This window comes from Lycorma delicatula, chromosome 4 (assembly GCF_047948215.1).
Source record: "Lycorma delicatula isolate Av1 chromosome 4, ASM4794821v1, whole genome shotgun sequence".
NCBI lineage: Eukaryota > Metazoa > Arthropoda > Insecta > Hemiptera > Fulgoridae > Lycorma > Lycorma delicatula.
Genome location: NC_134458.1, coordinates 134,228,175 through 134,247,795, shown reverse-complemented (window position 1 = coordinate 134,247,795; position 19,621 = coordinate 134,228,175). Strand labels below are relative to the sequence as shown.

The 19,621-nt window shown below is 29.2% G+C and overlaps 1 protein-coding gene across 1 annotated transcript in view; it reads right to left on the bottom strand.

The window, feature by feature from the left end:
- Positions 1-19,621, bottom strand: part of LOC142323883 (uncharacterized) — a 620,757-nt gene that overhangs the window by 233,208 nt on the left and 367,928 nt on the right. The gene's annotated exons all lie outside the window — the stretch shown is intronic.

Sequence of the window (19,621 nt, the reverse complement as noted above, 5' to 3'; positions counted from 1 at the left end):
ATAACAGAGTAGTGCATTCGAATCGGTTGCCTGTTTATTCAGTATGATTAGTATCGGCTACCACTACACTATAAAGCTAGTTTATTAAACAATCACATAAAACACTCAGCCACTAAAAAAATGTTTTACTGTACTCCTAACTTTTCAAAGCTTGGAGTAATGAATTCAACGCTTATGTGAAGTGATTGTACTTATTTGTAACCGAGAATCCAGATCCTGATTGTTTTGCAGGAAATTTTTATTTTCTTTATAATACTTTTTCATCCAGAAAATTAACTGAAATAATAAAACTACTGGACATATAATGTAGTTAAAACATATAGGTGCAATAAAAAAGTTTATTACCTTTACGAGAACCGAAATTTTTGTTTTTATTTTGTGAAATGACCACCAAAGGAAAATTTATTTTAAAAAATCGACAAGACACTTTTCTTAAATAATAATCTTTTACACATTTTTTTTAAAACTAAATTGTGGGACTTTAAAGTTACATTACCGATTAAACAGGATAAAAAATATTTTGTATATAAATATATATACTGTTTAATCCTACACCTTTTCATTAAATAAATTTTAATTTAAAACAGTAAAGCAGAAAATGTATGATTCATAAAATTCAATTCTTTCGATCAAATGATTCGTAAGATTAAGTCACCAAAGACCAGCTTTTTTTCCTGACGTAAACTAATTGCACAGAATTTTTTTTTATTAAAATAATTTGATTCAACTGACAATGAGAAAAAATCTATAAAAATAAAGACGTATTTTTAAAAAAAAAAACTTTTACTTTATTTTTCAGGAAAATTATATAATTTATTACATTAATCTTTCGTAAACGCGAGCGCACATAAACACTATATCAGTTAAATTTTTCTAGGTTTGACTCCATATTAAATAAGTATTAAAAAAAACACTATTAACGATTTTCTTTTTTGCAATTTCCTTCGTTATAATGTAAAAGTAAATCGTTTGATTTTCCTACCCGCATTTCATTATTTCCCTAACTATTTATCTTACCTAACTCCCTTCTCAATTCTTTTCCTTTTTTCTCATTTCTTTTCTTTTAAATTCATTCCAAGTTAAAATCCTTTTCCTATTAATTTTTCCCAGTTAAGAAACAAAGAAGACTTTATTCTAATTCAGTTTTAAATTTCACAATCCACTTAATATCTCATTTAAATATTCAAATTAATGCATTATAAATTTTATTATTTTTTTATCATTAATGGGTTTTTAAAACAATTTCATTAGGAATATAACAACAATTTAACAAAACTAGCTGAATAACGACATATTGTAACACCAGCGCTATTAGGCGATCATTATAGAAAGCAACTATAATTCTTCTGATACGTATTTCAATTGTTTAATAAAAATATCCCAAACCATCAAATAAAAAATTTTGCAAAAAATTCATAATTTTTAAAATATAATATTCTATTGAATACATATTTTATTACAATGCTGACGAAAATTAAAAACAAAAATATTACTACAGGCGATTATGAATGAATGGTCTTAGTTCAGGAATTAAACATGTCGTTCATTTATTCATCTAGTCCTGAAACTGGGGTAATAATTTTTTTTATTCAGGTTAAGTTGTAAAGAACAATCATTATTCACATCTTTATTTACCGATAGAACATTATTTCTAACTGTCTCAGTACGTAAAGAGTTTTACCAGTTATAGTACTATGTAAATTAAAAAAAAAAAAATTGAGATATATGCAGAATTAAAACTGCGAGATATTATTATATTGTAATAATAAGGAAATAAAAATTATGTAAAAAGGATTTTTAAAACACCATCTTAACTTAAACGCACTAAAAGGAAAAAATAATTTCAGTACGGTATCTCAGAATGGATTTGACATCAAGCTTTGACGGTGATATGTAAGATTATGTGAAAGTCATAGCTTCATATTAAAAATTTGATGTTTTGACAATTATTTTCATACGGGTGATGAATGGCCTAAAGAATGGGGGTAAAAAAATGTTTACCTTGACACGAGCACCCCCACTCTTTAGGCTATTCGTCACGCATATGAAAAGATTGGCAAAAACATCAAATTTTTAATTTGAAGTTATGACTTTCACATAATCTTACATATCACCGTCAGAGCTTGATGTCAAATCCATTCTGATGTACCGTCCTAGAATTTACCTTTTAGTGCGTTTATAATTTAAGAATGGTTTTTAAAGTCTTTTTAATATAATTTTTATTTTCTACTAAGTTTATACTTCATAGCTGCGCTAGCGCATAGGTTTAAGCGATCTTTAGTTTTCATGCCTTCAATTTTCAATACCGCAGACAAGTTTTATAGGCAGCTTTAAAAGTTCATATATCTTAAAATATTACTATATACACTTGACTAGAACAAGATGGAGAAATCGTGTTTTTTTCATTTGATTCTTGCCATAATCTAAATATGCACGCTGCAATTTGTTTTTGGATTCAGCACATTATGCTCGCGCAAGGCACTTTCATATTTTGAATTCATACAATTTTTTTTTGTCCAGCCGGAACGTTTTGTGGGCAATTTTTTTTTAACCGTGTGTGCGGTGGCGTATTCAAGTTCTGTCGGGAGCAAAATTACTTTTTTGATTTTGTTTTTTTGCAATTTTAAGTAGATTTTGTTCTTAGTTTGTAATCTACGCGAGGAAAATGCGCACTTCTCACTTATGATCGAAGAGGAGTAATAACTTATTTACTAGCTCATAAGTATCATGAATTTAGACATAAATATTGAATGTAACGGTATATGAAATTTGAATTTTTGCCTCAACCGTAGGAAAAATACTTTCGTTCAATTTAATCAACTGAAACGACAACATCACAAACGTGGATCATTTTTTCACTAAGAAAATATACATGTAAACGAGGTTGCATAACTTCAAGTGGCATTTTTTTCACTTACCAACTTAGATGCATCTTAGCGACTTGAAAATGTTGTTAAAATCTGTTGTCATCAGGAGCAAACCTGCATGCAAAATTTCAAAGCGAATCGATAAGCTGAAGTGGTTCAAAATTCGACAGAAAGGTTCCGCACCATGAATCTCTCATACATAGTCCAAGAGTGAGTTATAAGAGTATTAAGTAAAACACAAACTTATTTATGTAGTTCAGAAAATATACTATTGGCACTATTATTTATTCTACCACGTCACCCGAGTAACAACACAAACATGTTTTAATTAAATGTGACAGTATTATATTTCACTTCAATTTAATTTAGTTGTCACGATACTACAGACGATTAAGTTAAGAGGATTTAATAGTTATACAAATAGTTAAACAGCAGATAAGATTAAACGAATACGTAATGAATTACAATTGTGTTTGTACCGATTATATATTCCTTATACCTTTGTCAATACTATCAAAATTAGACTGAAATCTAATTTTTCAATAATAATGACTTAATACTTGTCAATACAGTAATTTCACTAACGATCAAGTCAAAGATTAGTAATATCGTGTAATACACGGTTAAAATAATATTAAACGAGTAAATTAAAAAATGCATAAATACAACATTTAATTAAACAATAAATTTCAAGAGATTTTATATCTAAATTTACTTTCAGTAACAGGATAAATATTGTAACGGGTGGAGAAACTACCAGAAGAAAGAAAGAAAAATTTAGAAGAAACACAAAGGAATTCTTTCTACAAAGAATTTATAGAAATGCGTAGAAGGTGCAGACAACAGAAATCATTACGCTTGAATAAACAAAAGGATAGGTCGGCTACTAGTAGTACTACAGGTCAACCCCTAGGTCTGCAGATATAAATACTGCCGAGGACCAGCGATCTTCAAACAACCACCGACTGTAAACTTGTTGAAATCGAGTGCCAAATAGGATCAAGTCCTAAAGTCGCCTTCGGCACCCACCCCTTAGGGGAGGGTATTCCCTAATTACAAGGCTTTCGGCCCAATCTGTTCAAAAAGGGAGCGCGTCACGGAAGATAAGCTTACAAGAAAATCGTTCTGTCGGGTTCCTGTCACCAAAACCTCATACGAACGAGTCCCAAAATTCAAATAAACCATGATCATTAGTCATTTTTCTATTTATTACCCGCCAGTCCAGTAGAAAGACACAGCAGAAAAGGACGTAAGTCCGTATACTGCAATAGGCCGGAGGGGTAGCGCATCCTACGACATCCTTGCGTTCGAGATCAGTAGGAGCGAATGTGTGGTAAAACGAACCAAGACTGCGTCACAAATATTCCATTTATGGACAGCGGTTAAGTGCGAGAAGCTGTTCGGCGATTTCTTGTGAACAGGGATCAAAGTGATGTAGTTCATTTATAAACATTAAAAGTGAATAATTGTTACAAAAAGTAAATTGCTGATTATGCGATTGTTATTTATCGTTATAATCTCTTCTTAATTCTGTATAGTTTTCATTAGCTACTATAAGGTGTATAAATCGTAGCTGTGTTTCGCTATTTTATTTTAACTGACCTATTTTGTATACTATAAGTTATTTAATAGTAAATAAATTGTATTTGTAAGAATTTTTACATGTTCTATCCCTCAATATCCTTGTCAAACCAAGAAGAACACGTGACAATATTATTTTTTTTATCAATCCTTTTTTTAGATAACATAAGAGGAAACAGATTGGAGAATATATTTTTGTTAAAATTCAAGATGGATGCTAATCAATGTTTTCATTATACAAAATTCTTCGTATTCGAATTTGAAGTTAGTATTCATATAGTTTAATACGTATTCTATTACTTAATTCCGAGCGGAAATATTCATCTAAATCTAATAGCGGTAACTCTTGATAATCAGATAACCGGAATCAGTGAAGTTTAGATGGGCAATAAATTTTTACAAAAATGTAATAAATACATGAAAAACGGATGTGTTTAAAGAAAAAAATTTCCGATCAAATGATACAAAGAAAGAAACGTCTATCTAATTTCATTAAAATAACGTTAAAGGCAAAAATATTTAAATCTTAATTTAGATTTTTTTATTAACATTTTTCATGTTGCTCGTACAATAATGAATCTATTTTCATTTTTTTAAATACTGAAAAATATCATAATTTTTTTTAATAATAAATATATTATATATATAATTTATTTTTTTTAAATATATTTAAAACTCCCATAAGTATCGCATTAATAAATAAAATTAGAAGACTAAATTATATTAAAAATTAATATTAAATACACAATTTATTACAATACATAACATACTTAAAACAATCTTTAATAATAGATTAAATCTTCACTCTGAATTACTATTAGTTTCAACAAGCAACTGCAGACCAAGTTGAGTACTGCAGTACTTCTAGATAGGGACGGTGTATTTGTGTACGCAAAATCACTGCATTGCATCGAACTAATACTCTAAAAAATACTAATAATTGAATGACAAACAGCAATCACAAAAAATAAAACAAAATGAAAATACAAAGAGCAACCTGTTTCAACCGACTACAAACCTCATCAACAAATGTACAATTAACATTATCTAATAAAGTAATAAATGTATAGAAGCGCACCAGCACTCCAAGCTACTCTGGAAAATAGCAAAGTAATTACCAGTCAACGTATTAAAATATTTAAGCACTGAAAACTTAAGTTTCACTTAAATATAATTAAGTACTATCCTACAACATTGCGGTAAAAAAAAAAAAAACTAAAAGTTAGATAAACTAAAAATCGCATTAAAAAGAGAACAAAAAATACTCAATTTAAAAAACGTTTTTCTTAAAATGAAATAAATACATTATATATTAACAAAATTATCCAATTTACTTAAAAAAAATAACAACCTACCCCTATTGAATTTTTTTTAAAATCGTTAAAAAAATTATCCTAAATTAAAATAAGAGTACGAAAATCAAACTCAAATTAGCATTCAATTACAATTTTACTTTCAAAAATTAGTGATCAAACTTGAAAGAAATGGAAAAAACTGGATAATAGTGATTTAATTCAAAATATAAATCTTTTAATAATAAATTGACCAAATAATTTATTACATTAGAGAAATGACACATTTACGTATCACGGATATGTAATTTAGCTATATGGGCAAGATAAAGAAGTCAATAATAGCAGGATTACAAAACTCACAAAAGCTTATGAATGACCAAGATACAAATAAAGAAAAATCTAATCTCGTGGAAAAGAGGGAAAATTAGGCATCACACAACAGAATGGTAAGACTCGAGATACTATACCAGATCGAATCCAAAACTTTTTTTTAAGCCTCCGGGACCAACGTTAGGTATTGCTTCAGAGAATAAGATGATTGGCAATTTTTTGGCGCGAAATAATGCCATGCCTGACCGGGATTTGAACCTAGAACCTCCGGATGGATAGCCGATAATATACACTAACACCACGGAGGCCAGCCAAATCCATAACCTTAGATCGGAGAGAAATAAACGACTTGAGAATATAGAAAGGAAAATACTAGGACCCAGAAAAGCAGAACGGACTGTAGCGGAAGATAGACAAACCATCAGACGCGATTATGAAATACAAACTTTCCTTTTACGAATACGTAATGAGAATTTACGAAAACAGACCAACCAAAGAAATCTTTGACTAAGGAAACAATAGAAAGACAACTATCCAAGTGGTTTAAATAGATAAAAGAAGTACGAAATCACAGAGACAATTTCAGACAAAGATTTAAAGCATGTGATGGATTCCAGAATAAAAGAAAAAACACAATGGACCCAGTAAAGACAAAAAGAACAGTCACGCATAATGAAAAAGTACTGGGAACAAAAGAAAAGAGATCCCAATAAGTGAAACTACTTATCGTGGCCCGACAGAGATCGGTGTAGATTCAAAAAAAAGAAGAAAATAGTTTAACTATTAATAACTGAACAGCTCTACCCTCGCATGATTTCACTCGATACACTATACATTATTTATAGGCCTACATATAAGAGGTACAGGACGAACTTCCCACGGTAAACACACGTGTTAGTAAGTGAAACTAATAGATTAATATTCACTAATTTTACCTAACCTGTTCAGTTGCTATGCAACCACAAAAACAATAAGGTAACGATAACAAAAGTCAACCACTACCAAATATAATTACAAAAACATTCGTCGAACGCAAATGTGAATCAGTCTTCAGGAACACGGTATATTTAATTTTGAGTTTCTTGAAAATGAAAAAAACTGAAAGCGCCGGAGATATTTTTTTTAATTGATGTTAAGAAACTGAATTTTATTATAGTAATTAATACTTTTATGTTAGTTTAACGAACTGATTACGAATATATATATTCGATAAAATATAAATAAATAGATTTTGTTTTAAATTAATTTATGTACACATTTATTAAAAAATATGGATAAATTTAGTAAATATTACAACTAATCTCCATCCAATCGCTTACTATAAAAAACATGTGAATTTTATTGTTTCAATAATTAAATCTATTTACGGTTATTCAATAAATCTTATTTAATCAAATGATTTCTTTTTACTTTTTAATAAGTATTTATTTTACCGGTTAATTTTTCTACAAGTGAAGACATTTATTAGAGTAAGAACAAATAAATTACATAAATATTACACGGATCTTTACAAGATCATATACAGAATAGAACAATCTTTTATAAATACAAGTAGACCGGACAAATTTGGTGTACTGAACAAAATGCTATCTTAATCATTTGATGTTAGATTCAAATTCAGTGATAAAAAAGTGTCTGAGATTGAAATAAAAAAATATGTAAAAAAAAAGTATGCAAGCAAAACTTATTTAATCATAATATTTTCAGGAACGGTGAAGGGAAATTAAAATTTTAAGTTGAAACCCTAAAATCTCGTAGGGACTGAACGATAATCATCGGTAACAAGGGTCCGGCCTTTCTTTCCCGGCAACATTTTTATTTTTTTGGATACAAAGAGATAATGGCCAATAATGGCGGCGCTTTAAGATCAAAAGTATTGCTTGTATCCGCGTGTCCCCATCTCGACTGGGAAATATCAGCCGGTTTGGATATGTTGATAGACACATGAAACAATCTTCTCCAAGCTTCATTGCGTGCAAGATTTAAAACAAATACAATAATTCATATTAAAATAGATGGGAAATTTAATTCAATTATCTTCATTACACAAATGTATTACATTATATAAAATAAATTACATCTTCTAATCTAAAATAAAATATGAGGTTTCAGATTTTACGATGTAATAAGAAAAACAAACATAAATTTACATTACATTGTATATAATTGAAAATAAACGAGATACTGACAAAACTAGGTTTCACACCTGGTTAGTCTTTCTGATCGTTCAATAATTGAAATACGTATCCTGTTCTGTTGAATTTCTAAGCGGAAATTGGTTTTAATTTTTCACAATTTTTACAGCAACCAGATCAAAAAGTGCTTCGAAATCCGAATAATTCATTCTCAAGAAATTACGAAATGAAGTTTATCATTAAGAAATAATAATTTAATTAAATAAGTCCACAATTACTTAAAAACTTCAGTATTACTTAATTTATTTATTTTTTAAGCCAGATCTTATAACAATAGCAGAGACTGCATCAGCTGTCTGGGTGATCGAGACACATTTATAAATTTTTCGTCCAACGCAAATGTGAAACATCAGTATTGCTGTGTACCTGGATACAAGTCGCTGTAGCTACAAATTTCACGAAATTTGTACATGTATCATGATACATGTTTAACATCATCATCTAGTTAAAAACGTTTTAAGAAATTCCATCTTCAAACCTTGAGGTTACATAATCGTTCTAGAATTCTTCACACTCCATTTTTCACTAATACACTTGGGTATTATTATTATAAATTTTCAGAAATTACAACAAATTATACACTGCTAATAATAATAACACAGCTTGTGTTATTACTTTTTTCCATAAATTTATAATTTTTCTTTTCAATCGCAACAAATCACTATTAACATATTCATTAGTACTATTCCTCAGATTAAGAGATTAGGAAGGTTGGCGGATAACAGCGGCTTTCATCTGTAAGCTTCTGGATTCGAATCCCTCTCAGGTGTGGAATTTTTTCACACGCTACAAACATTAGTCTCATATCAGCCCCTCCCCCAAAAAAAACGATAAAGTAACTGGACGTACACCTAAGAAAAATGAATGAATAAGTAATAAAAACCTAGTTAATTAAAATTTCAGAGATTATTTAACAATAAGAAAGGATACATTAGAAAGTTTTTAAGATTTGTTTAAAAAACAAATAATACACCGTTAGAAAAAACACAAATAGCTTAAACAAATTAACTTGAGAAAGTTGTAAAGAGTTTATAAAGTAGAAAGAACTCAAATAGAAACCGAACGTGTAAATAAATAAACAGTAATGTAAGTTATGTGAATTATAATTAAGCTGTAATTAAAAAAAAAAATCTTTTTTATTTTTACAAATATTAAATTAAAACCAAGTTTTTAATAGAAAAAAATGTGAGTACAATCTATTAACTTATTATATTACTATTAACTTAATAAGTTTTCTTTACTTTTATTAACATTATAAAATCAAATAATATTTAAAACCAAATTATTGTCAATAATAAATAGATGAGAAGAAAAAGAACATAAAACAATTAAATAATTACCATTAAGAAAAGCGGTTAAAAGAGAGGAAAGAGAAAAAAGTTGGTATCATTAAACTGTATAAGACTTTTAAACGATTTTACAAACAGATAACTAAGCTAAAAGTTTGATGAAAGAAGTTAAACCGACTTATCTCTTCTTAAAAGTTGAAACGCCCCATCCTTTCTTCTTAACTAAATGGAAAACTTTTGTCGTAGCCTAATATTAGTTTTATCCCTTCGCTCGCTAAAAGAGAATTTAGTAAAAGCTGTATAATAATTTAATAAAAACCTAAAATATTTTAAATTAAGATCAAGTAATAATAATAGTAACAATAATAAAATTAATTTACTTCTTTTTTTCTTTTATAAATAATAATATAAGTAGAAATCTTTGAACGGAGTTAAAGTTTACGCTTTTCTCAACTGAAAATTACTAAATGTAATGAAAAAAGAGCTGAACAGATTATGAAAAAAGAATTTTATTTAATAATAAATTTTAAAACGTTTCCATAATTATTTTTCTAAGTTAGCAGTAAATGTTTACGAGAAGAAGTTGATAAAACAAATTCGACATTTATCAATACTACTATCATATTAAACATCGTACTTTAATTTCGAACTATTATAAATGAGCAATTTATTTCCTAATCGGGAATAATATCTAAAAGAGCGTTTAAATGTCAACAATCAAGCAATTCCGCGTTCATTAACTTCACTGAGGAAAGGACGTGACGAAGGAAATATATATTAATTACTGTAATATGTCGACTAAACGATAATTTATGCTTTAAAAAAAAAAAAAAAGCTGGAGACTATCAAAACTGAAATAGTTTGCTAACAAGTCTTCAACCCTGTCTAGCCCTCATAAGAGATACTAGAGAATAAACAGAAAAATATCATAAAACATTCACAATGTTTAAATAAGTCGAGTTGCGAATTTTAAATGGAAATGTTGCCCGTAATATTTTTTTTTAAAGGATGTAGATAATCCATTTTAAATGTATTCAATAATAGTACACATTTATAAGAATAAATAAATAAAATTAAAGGAGGTTCAACTTCTGGCAAAGAGAAAGAAAACAGTATCGAACAGGTCAGAAGAAAGAAAAATAATCCAAATCCAAAAGGATTAGGAAGTATTGAGAGAGAAGAAAATTAAATAAACTTGTAAGGTATAACGTGCCGGAACAAAAAAATAAAAATAAATGTTTACTTAAGTTTTAAAAGATTTCCTTATAATCAATGTTTACATATAGATCAAAACTAGGAATATTAATATAAAAATAAAACAGTATCAGAAATGTAACAACCATTTAAAGATTGATATAAGGTACATATTATATGTAATGAAAATTAAGTAAAACTATAATGATTGATAATAAAAATTAAAAAAAAAATTTAACTGGAAAAACATGGCTCTGTAGAAAATAGACTGTAGAATTAAAATGGCACAGAGAAGACAGATAAACTAAAGGTGAACGAACAAATAAAATCAAGAAAAAAGATAAAAATAAACCTAAAAAAAAGCTGGCAAAGTATGTATGATTTTCCCGGCTATTAATAATAAATACGAAAAGGAACTGCAGCCAAAAATTAAAAAAAAAAAACAAATACATATTTGCTAGAGATGGGAAATAAATTTAAAAAAAATGATTTTTCCAAAAACAGTCATATATAGTTTAAGCTTAACAAATCTGCAATAGAAATGATTTTTTGACAAATTTAAGATTAAAATGAAAACATTTTCTGAAAAAACCTTAAGATTAAATCTAATAATTGTCAGTCATTTCCGAGGAGAGATCTTATATATATTTCGGTATTGCTGAGCTTCAACATCAGAACACATTATATCTATTTAGACTGCATTATATCCAAAATTAATACATATCCAATTTAGAATAATACATCAGCTAATTTTAAACTGAAAGATTAATACGTGTGAAAGGAAATATATTTATGGGATTGAGATTAAAAAACAGATTAACAGTTTGGTTCCCAAACTTTTCCAAGTCGCAGCGTCCTTTTTCAATAAACATTTTTCCACGGCGCCCTACCCTAAGTAAAAGTATGACCACTCGTAAGTAAGAAATAAAAATAAATAAAACTCGTGTATCTTCATTATTTTTTTAGTTTATTAACGTTAAATTAATAATTATAAATGTCTTGGTTCCATTATAAATGAAACTTTTACAATATTTCGCGGCGCCCCTGTGAAGAGTCCGCGACACATAGTTTGGGAATCACTGGATTAACGAATAAAAGATTTGGAACAAAACGTTACCAAAGATTTAATGATGAACATATAATTAAGTAATAGGGGAAACCATTAATTTCTATAAAACTTTAATTGAAATTAATAAAAATGTTTTGAAAATATTATAAGAAACCGATGATTTTATACAGATTGAATAAACTTGATATTCCAATGCCGAAGAGATTAGAACAAAAACCCGTGCCAAAAAATAAAAATAAATTTCTAAAACCCAAAAACAAATGCTCAGAAAGTAAGGCTACATGAGTTTAAAAAAAAATATGAGAAAACAAAACAAAACCCAGTACCGGTATGAAACTTCTGTATATTTTTTTTTTAATTCTCCTACGTAATCTACTGTTACATAATTTATTGTAACTAGTTTATAATCAACATTTAACAACGCTTTAATCTACCTTTTGTAGAAAAATTATAAGTATCTCAAAACTGCATCACAAAATCATAATTAAAGAACTGTTTACTAACCGTATTATCAAAATGACTTCAACACAGATAATTACGCTAAGAATTTTTTAATGTAATTAACAAAAATAATGTAAAATCAAACCATAAAGAAAAGTGACTCTGTGTATAAGTAAAATGTATATATAATTAATAATAATATATAACCGACAAAGCAAAAAATCTTACAAGTTAAGTTATCTGGTTTTAAAGATTAGAACGTTTATAAAATAAAATAATTTATTTTTATATATAGATTAACCCATAACAATATAATAATAACATTAACATATTATTTTAAAAATTATAAACGAAATTTATGTAGCACAGTCAACATTTTATTATAGTGAGTAGGTCATTTACGATAAGGTTTAACCGGAATAACAATGAAGACTTTATGATAAAAACTTCCGTCATTGATAGAATTAACACAATGATTACTAAAAGAGAAAAAAATCGTTTAAATTATAATCAGACTTCTTTTTTGGCATAAAAACGTATTTATTTTGTGAATAATAAAAAATGTATTTTATCGTAAAAATTATTAAATAAAATAGTCAAAGATAAGAAATGTAGCAGTAAATAAAAAAAAGAACCTTATAATTGTTTTTCCTGAAAGTTGAAAGAAAAATATAAGTGCATAAAAGTAAGACTAAATAAATATGTCTAACACATTTATATTTTTTTATAATTAGAAATAAGATAGTTTGAAAACTTATTTTAACGATGTAGAAACTTTTTGTTGAGCAGTGATAAGGGATAAATATCTAATAAACCTTTTGGATTTTAAGTTTATAAAAACAATCCGCTCAATAAAAGGCATGCAGGTTGTGGTGAGCAATCTATGTTAGAAGTTTTAGTGATTAGATTTTTTTTACTAAATTTACACTTTAAATTGAGTTTAATTAAAACGATGAAACTATTTGTATTTTTTTTTCCTTTTATTCTAAAAACAGTGTTAAAACACTACATTTGTAGTGTTAAGTGCTCTTTTTTAGTAAATTTATATTTTTCTATTATTTCTTCTTTTTTCTCATTTATTTATTTACCTATTTTCTTATATACACTATTTTCTGTGTCAGCTGATGATCATAGTATAAAAATCGAAACGACCATCTAGTTTTATCATTTTAAACGATTTTTGAGCGTAATTTTATTTCCCAGTTTATTTCAATAACCTTTAACAAAGCACTTTAATTTTATATATTAAATTAAAAGAAAGAGATGTAAAAAGTCATAAAAATAAAAAACGCTACTCGTTAAGTTAAAACTCGTTATAGTACCATTTAATAATTAAAAACTTAATTTAATTAATGAATTGAATACACTAAATACCGGTTGTTTCTTATAATCAGTAGAATTGTTTTTATTGAAACAAGCTTCAGGAATTAAACTCAAAGGGTCAGAAATCTATAATGGCTTAAAATTTTCTTTAGTCTATCCCTCCCGACACCACCAAACATCGATCACGCTCAAGCACCGATAATTTAAAAACTATCGACTATCGTTGCGATACACTGCTTGTTTAGCTGTCCCCCGTAGAAAGTAATCTGGTGGAGTTGGATCGGGCGATCGTGAACCCCTAGAAATGATTCGTTAAAAAAAGTCATTAACCTGCTAGCTGTGTGCTCTGTGGCGACATCCATATCAACATCACTCAATCTTCTCAGTACTGCGCAGCTGAAAGCCAGAAAACTACGTCTGTTTTTTCCAAGAAAATGTAGTTCTCTGCATTTCCATTTAACAAGATGGAGGCGCCTTCCTTGGTAAAATATTCCGAAGGTAAACTAGTCTCCCGTTCGGATCTCCGGGTGGGGACTATTAAGTAAGGGGTCACAAGAATTTAAAAAATTACATTCTACGAGTCGGACCGTGGAATGTTAGAAGTCTAAAAAAGGTTGGTAGGTTAGAAAATTTAAAGAGGGAAATGGATAGGTTAAATGTAGATGCAGTAGGAATTAGCGAGGTTTGGTGGGAAGAGGAAAACGACTTTTGGTTAGGTCATTTTAGAATAATTAACCCAGCGTCAAATAAAGGGCAGGCAAGAGTAGGTTTGGTAATGAACAAGAAGATAGAGAAGAGAGTAGAGTATTTCAAAAAGCTTAGCGACAAAATCATTGTAATAAGGATAAAATCAAAACCTAAGCCAACAACGATAGTTAATGTCAATGTACCTACAAGTGCCCATGATGATGATGATGAGATAGAGTGTATATAAGAAGAAATTGACGAAACAATTAAACACATAAAAGGGGATGAAAATTTAATAATAGTTGGAGATTGGAATGCAAGCATCGGAAAAAGCAGGGAGGAAATATTGCGGGTGAATACGGGCTGGGCAAAAGGAATGAAAGACTTATTGAGTTTTGCACAAAGTATAATTTAATAATTGCCAACACCCAGTTTAAAAATCATAATAGAAGAATACACACATGGAAAAAGCCAGGTGATACTGCAAGCTATTTCATTTAGATTATAACATGATTAAACAAAGATTTAGAAATCAACTCCTTGACTGCAAAGCATATCCTGGAGCAGACATTGAAAGAGACCATAATTTAGCGATAATGAAATGTAGATTGGGGTTTAAAAACCTGAAGAAAAGGTGTCAGATGAATCGGTAAAATTTAAAAGAAGCTTGAGGAGGAGGAGGTAAAGAAGATTTTTGAAGAGGACATCGCAAGAGGTCTGAGTAAAAACGATAAGGTAGAAAATACAGAAGAATGGGAGAATATTAAAAGGAAATTCTTAAATCAGCAGAAGCGAACTTAGGCGGAACAAAGAAAACTGGTAGAACTGAAATATAATAGAAAACTGGTTAGATATCAAAGGATATATTGCAGCTGACGGATGAACGTAGAAAGTATAAGAATGCTAGTGATGAAGAAGGTAAAGGAACTATAGACAATTAAGAAATACTATAAACAGGAAATGCAAATTAGCGAAAGAAGAGTGGATTAAAGAAAATTGAAGTGAAAAGAGAAATGATTATTGGTAAAATAGACTGAGCAAACAGGCAAGTTAAAGAGAATTTTGTTACACATAAATTAAAATCTAATAATGTGTTAAATAAAGATGGTACACCGATTTATAATATGAAAGAAAAGGTAGATAGGTGGATGGAATATTGAAGAGTTATACGGAAGAAATGTGTTAGAAACTGGTGTTGTAGAGGAAGAAGAGGAAGTCGAAGAGGATGAAAAGGGAGGTACAATACTGAGATCTGAATTTAATAGAGCATTAAAAGATTTGAATGGCAGCAAGGCTGCTGGGACAGACGGGATACTTGCAGAATTACTGCGCAGTGCTGGTGAGGAAGCGATAGACAGATTATACAAACAGGTGTGTAATATTTACGAAAAAGGGGAAGTTCCGTCAGACTTCAAAAAGAGTGTTATTATCATAATACCAAAGAAAGCAAGAGCAGATAAATATGAAGAATACAGAACAATTAGCTTAACTAGCCATGCATCAAAAATCTTAACTAGAATTCTGTACAGAAGAATTGAGAAGAAAGCGGATGAAGTGTTAGGAGAAGACCAATTTGGTTTCAGGAAAGATATAGGGACAAGGGAAGCAATTTTAGGGCTCAGATTAACAGTAATTGAAATTAAATAAAAACAAACCAACATACTTGGCATTTATTAATTTAGATGCGGAGTAACAGTGCAAGGTGAAAAAATAAAGGTGCTACGATTTTCTATTGACATAGTAATTCTAATTGAGAGTAAAAAAGATTAGAAGAAACAATGAATGGGATGAATGAAGTCCTACACAAGAACTACCGCATGAAAATAAACAAGAAAATAATGAAATGTATTAGAAGTAATGTAGATGGACAACTGAATATAAAAATACGAAGAGAAAAGATTATGGAGGAAGAAGAATTTTGTTATTTGGCAAGTAGAATTACTATAGATGGACGAAGCAGGAGCGATATAAAATGCCGAATAGCACAGGCGAAACGAACTTTCAGTAAGAAATATAATTTGCTTACATTAAAATTTAATTCAAACGTCAGTAAAACACTTTTGCAAGTATATGTTTGGAGCGTAACTTTACATGAAGTGAAACTTGGACGATCGGAGTACAAGAGAAGAAAAGTTTAGAAGCTTTCTAATGTGGTGCTATAGGAGAATGTTAAAAATACAAATTTTTAACATAAAAATTTGCGGATAAATATTGTGGTGGATAAAATGACAAATGAAGAGGTGTTGCGGCCAATTGATGTGGAAAAATATACTTAAAAGAAGAGACAGACATATAGGCCACATATTAAGGCACTCTGGAACAGTCGCTTTGATACTGGAGGGACAGATAGATGGGAAATATTGTGCAGGCAGTTAACGGCAACGTTTGGAATATGTAAAATAAATTAAGAATGTAGGATGTAGGGGGTATACCGAAATAAAACGTCTGGCATAAGATAGGGAATCTTGGAGAGCTTCATCGAACCAGTTAAATAACTGAAGAAAAAAAAAATTAATTGTATTTTCAAAAAACATTGTATCCCATAATCTGCGTTCTACTCACACCGACCCAGATTCCAATTTTCAGATCGTGGATACCGGTGTTCTTTGGTGGTTGGGTTTCAATTACCACACATCTCAGGAATGGTCTAACTGAGAATATACAAGACTACACTTCATTTACACTCATACACATCATCCTCATTCATCCTCTGAAGAATTATCTAAACGGTAGTTACCGGAGGCTAAACAGGAAAAAGAAAGAAAAAGAGACTCCAATTTTCGCTTCGAGTAAAGATTATTTGAGTACTTCATGGGAGTTAGTTGTTGACCACAGTTGTGAATTTTGAGAATTAATATACTATCCCAGATGAAACCACGCTTCATCTGTAAAAAACGTAATGTCGAGGATATCTACGGAACTTTGGTCAAAAAACGTTTAAACCATTGACAATAATTTAGTCTTTTGGCAAAATGCGTCCCTCTACCGAAAGAACCATTACGGTTCTCGAAACTATTGATTGTGATAAACGAAATAACACGAAACGAAACATGTTCAATCACAGCTCAACAACTGACGTCATGGTTTGTTACTGACCAACCCCCAATGAACCCAATGGGCAACCAACCTCTAAAAGAATAGAATGCCCCATATAATTCTAAATCATACTTTCCTTTTTCCTGTTTAGCCTCCGGGAATTACCGTTGTATTACTTCAGAGGAAGAATAAGGATGATATCTATGAGTGTAGTTTTGTATAGTCTGTGTGGTTAATTGAAACCCAACCACCAAAGAACACTGGTATTCTTGATCTAGTATTCAAATCCGTATAAAAGTAACTGCAACCATATAATTCTAAATCATACTGCACAGCGACTTTCCAAACGCCCTGTATATTATTAATAAATAAATACATGTCTGTTTTTCCTGGAAAATAATGAAAGTGAGCAAATATAGATGGACAGACAAAATAGTATACTATTAAAACGCTACTGAAATCTTCATGCTAGCTATCTACTATTACTGAATAAATTATAGTATTTATAATAAAAAACAATGTATATTTATAAAAAGCCAGTGTCACATATTATTTTTTTAAGGAAAAACTTACTTCAACGAGCTTTTTTTACTCTATATAAAACAAAATTTATATATAGGACACACGCACACACAATGTAATTTCCTTTTCCTTAATGATTTATTAAAATCCATAAGGTAAACGGAGTAAAAGTTTACTGTCTATTTTTAAAACAAGTACTAATAAAATGGCAAAGCAATTTTTTTTTACGGTTCACAATAAAATAAATAAAATATCGATATTATAATCGGATATAACATATAGTTTTGTTCCTTTAAAAAAATAAACGATACAAATAAAAACAAAAGTAATAATAGTAGCAGTCACTCGATCAGACTAAACAATCCATTTATGTAAGCCTGTGTATATGGTACCAGTCGATCATTTAGTCACACAAGAAGTCAATATAAAAAGGCTGTAAACGAATTACAGTAGGTTGTAAAATACTGTTTTGATGGCCTATTCTGAGACCAAAGCACTAAACAAAAACCTAAAACCAACAAACAGCAGCTGTATACAATTTTTATATTCTCTCTTTTTTCTATTAGCGTATTATTTTTATATTCTTTTCCTTTTAGTGATTCCTTGAAAATATAGAAAGAAGTATTATATAAGTAAATTTTATTATATTATACATTCTCATACGGGTTAAATTTATAAAACGATAGAAAAAGAAAACAAAAATATAAGTTTTATCGGTTAACAGAAAATATTTACTTAAATATAAATATTTTATAATAAATTTTTCTAGGATCGTAACCGTATAAATAAAAAGGCAGTTAAGTTTCACGCAATTTCTATATTAAAATTTTTATTTTATTCAGCGTACATTATCAGTATTAAAAGAACGTATAATAAAAACCATAACGTGATATTTAATTTACGAAAAACATTTTGGGATATAGCTAATACTGTATTATATGTCATAAAACCTTATACTTTAGGCTGTAAAAAGCGTTTTTATCAGCATAATTCAAATAAAAAATAAAATTTATATCAATTATTATTTCAAGGATGTTATCTTTTATATTACCATTCTAAATAACAAATATACAGCAACAAAAAACACATACAAATAAATAATATACGCACTTAACTTTGTTAGAATATCCAGTCAAAGTAATTATGAGATTAAATTATAGGAGGTTTATATTAAAATGAACCCTTACACAGCATATCACTACTGCGGTTGAAAAGAGAAAACCGAAAGGGAACTAGATCACATCAATAACAAAAAAACAATAAAGGAAGACTAATTTATTTTAATCTCAACAGATATCTATATATATGTACATGTATACACAAAAAGAAGAAAGTCTGTGTGTCCGTTTATTTTACACAGATCTGCAGTTTTATTCCGATCGTTATGAAATTTTGGAAACTAATAGCTCCAAATAAGAAGAAAATTTTTATCTATATTTCATTTTGAAAAAAGTACCCTTACTCCCTCTTGTACATGCTTAAGCAAAATTTTAAAGCGGAGTTTTGCAGTTTTTCGCGAATATCTCGAAAACGGTGACAAAATCGACCAAAGTTGAAGTGATGTTTAGAAAGCCCATAAAACTTTCTACAAAATGAATTTTGTCCGGCTGCGATAGCATTCTTCGTCCCGAAGTTATTAACAATCAAAGTTGAAAATTGGTGTACGACTGTTTTGTTCTTTATCCTGTTGTGAGTGTAAGACACCATTTCATCTGCTATCACCTCTTACTCGTTTTCCACCATATTGTCGGTCTCACTCGCTCAGTATTACGTTACAAAAAACCCGTAAGCT